Raw genomic sequence first — 3,087 nt, 5'->3', positions numbered from 1 at the left:
AATTTATATGCATTAGAGAGTGTGCATGTAGTTCAAATTTCAATTATGCACATAAATGCGTTGAAAACTCAATTAATGCATAAGAAATGTGCTAACGAACCCCGAAAATTCCAAAATTTAACACAACACTCATGTTGTTCTATGTTGACACTAGAGAAAAAATTGAAATCAAGACGAGGCAACGACTATCGTTTTCATCCAGAAAGGTGAAAGGTTCCCTACCGAAACCATCAGGCTTGTTTTGAGAAGCTTATACCCAGACCTGCCCCAAATGGGACATAAAATTTACCACGACATATCGGGTGCCACTCCATGATAGCATGCCAGGTTTCATGAATTACAGACGAGTTTTGGATTTACTAGAATTTAAAAATCAGGTATCTCAATGTTTGTGGCCGGGTGACGGCGACAGGTTGTTTGACATTCATTCCCATTCTTGCATGGGACCTAAGCATGCAACCAAGGAGACAAATTTGAATTTTCATCCAATTTATATGCATTAGAGCACGTGCATGTAGTTCAAATTTAAATTATGCACATAAATGCATGGGATGGTCAATTAATGCATAAAAATTTCCAAATGTACCCCGATAAATTCCAAAATTTAACATAACACTCATGTTGTTCTATGTTGTCACTAGAAAAAGAATTGAAATCAAGAAGAGGCAACATATATTGTTACGTCCAGAAAGGTGAAATGTTCCCTACCGTAACCATGAGGCTTGTTGTGAGAATCTCTGGTTTGTGAGGAGCTTATATACCCCAACCTGCCCCAAATGGGACAATATTTTTACCACTGCATGTTGATGCCGTTCCATGCTAGCGTGTCAAGGTTCATAAATTTCAAACACGTTTTTGATTTACTAGAATTTAAAAACCATGTGCTATCTCAATGTTAGCGGCCGAGCGACGGTGGCAGGTGTTTGACATTCATTCTCATTTCTTGCATGGGACTTAAGCATGTAAACAAAGACACACATTCCAATTCTGAACCACTTTATATGCATTGGAGCATGTGCATGTAGTTAACATTTGAATTATGCACATGAATGCATAGAAAACTCAGTTAATGTATAAAAATGTCCAAGCAAACCCCAAAAACTCCCAAAAAATGACACAACACTCATGTTGTTCTATGTTGACACGAGAACAATTTAGAAAGTAAGAAAAGGCAACATATATCGTTTGTCCCCCAAGGTGGCACGATCCCTACCGAAATCATCTGGCTTGTTGTGAGAGAAGCTCCGGTTTGTGAGAAGCTTATAACCAAACCTGCCCCAAATGGGAAAATATTTTTACCATGGCATGTCGATGCCGTTCCATGATATCATGTCAAGTTTCATGAATTTCAGCCGAGTTTTCTATTTACTAGAATTTTGAAACCATTTATCTCAATGTTAGCGGCTGAGCGATAATGTCAAGGTGTTTGACATTCATTCTCATTTCTTGCATGTGACCTAAGCTTGCAACCAAGGACAAACATTTGATTTTGCAACATGTTTTTATGGACTGGAGCATGTGCTTTAATTTTTAATTGTGCACCTGAAATTGCTAGAAAACCAATTTAATGTATAAAATTTCCAAATGAACCCTGAATAATTCCAATTTTTTTACAACACACATATAGTTGCATGTTCACTGCAGATAAAAGGTCTAGCAATTCAAACACTGTCCATTGCCACTGTGACCCCATTATGTAATTGAAATCAAAATGAAAAATCAAGTAGATCCCAACAATTTATTATCACCAACCGCGTGATATGCAGTACAAAATATCCTACAACACCGTTGGTGTATAGTACGCCTATGGCTTACGCGAGAAGGTGCATCGGCTACAGTCCACAGCCGGCGTGTCAAGCACACTAGCTCGCTCCCCAAATACTCCCACCTCTGCATACCTCACAATATCAAAAATATCTGCTCGCCCTTGATCCAAATTTTCAGTAGCCCCCGCCTTGTTACTCCCGCCTAATAAAATTTTCAGTTGCCATGGTATTTCCTCAAACACCATCTTAACCCGCCCCCACCCCCTCCCCCTCCACACACACCACACACTCCACAAAACCTGCGCTCACCGACACACACCACCCCCGTAACCATTGGTAGGTCGCCGCCATCACCACCGCCTCCATCCTCAACCTCTGCCTGTGTGCCGGGGAGCTCGAGGAGCCAATGACCCAAGAGAGGTTTATCGCGGCCTCTTCGTCTGACGCCGGCGAGGTGGCCGCCGAGTGTCCCCGTCCTCCTTTGCGGGCTCTTTATCGATCCGCCGTTGCTGGTCCACCGATCCGCCCGCCGCCCCGCCCCTACATCAGTTCGAGGACTTCCCCATCCTCCCTCAGACCTAGCAGCCGACGAGGTCCTACCTCGGGGTCCGTCAGCAGCGGTGGGGGACATGGGTCGCCAAGATTATAGATCGGGAGACCAACACCCGCCAGTGGCTCGGTAGCTTCCACACGGCCGAGCTCGCGGCCATGGAGTACGACCGCTGGCAGGTCGTCTACCATGGCGTGGTGGCTAGTCTTAGTTTCCCCTTCGGCACATGTTTGGTACACCTCGTTCCGCCGGAGCCAGGGGTTGTGAGCTCGGCTATGGCGCGGGAGGACCACGAGGCGTGGGAGCGCCTCGAGGCCGAGGCCGCCAATGAGGCCTACATGCAAGAGCTCCACCAGCAGCACCCGGAGCTCATGGAGGCGGAGCGGGCGATCTTTGCCGGTGTGGAGGGCGGCGAGGTTATCGTGCTCTCCTCTAATGATGAGGTCGAAGGCGGAGAGGACGGCGGCACGGAGGGCGTCCAGGTGGGAGGCGAGGACGAGGAGATCAACATCGACGAGTGGAGGAGTGCCTTCCCCAACGACCCCGATGACGGCACCGGCCCGGACCCAGCTCATGGCACACCGTACCTGACGAGGAAGGATTGGCTCGACCTCTACTTCGACCGAAAGTAGTTTAGCTTAGTTTAAATTTATGTTTTATGTTTGGTTATGCAAAACTATATATGTTTATGTTTGAATGCATGCTACTTTCGGTTGAACCTGCTTTGAACTTGATCAAATTGAAGTTTACAACATTAAGTTTAGGGGATCG

The sequence above is a fragment of the Triticum aestivum genome, chromosome 4B (genome assembly GCF_018294505.1).
Source record: "Triticum aestivum cultivar Chinese Spring chromosome 4B, IWGSC CS RefSeq v2.1, whole genome shotgun sequence".
NCBI classification, from domain to species: domain Eukaryota; kingdom Viridiplantae; phylum Streptophyta; class Magnoliopsida; order Poales; family Poaceae; genus Triticum; species Triticum aestivum.
The sequence above is the reverse complement of the archived record's forward strand: the minus strand, read 5'-3'. Positions refer to the sequence as shown.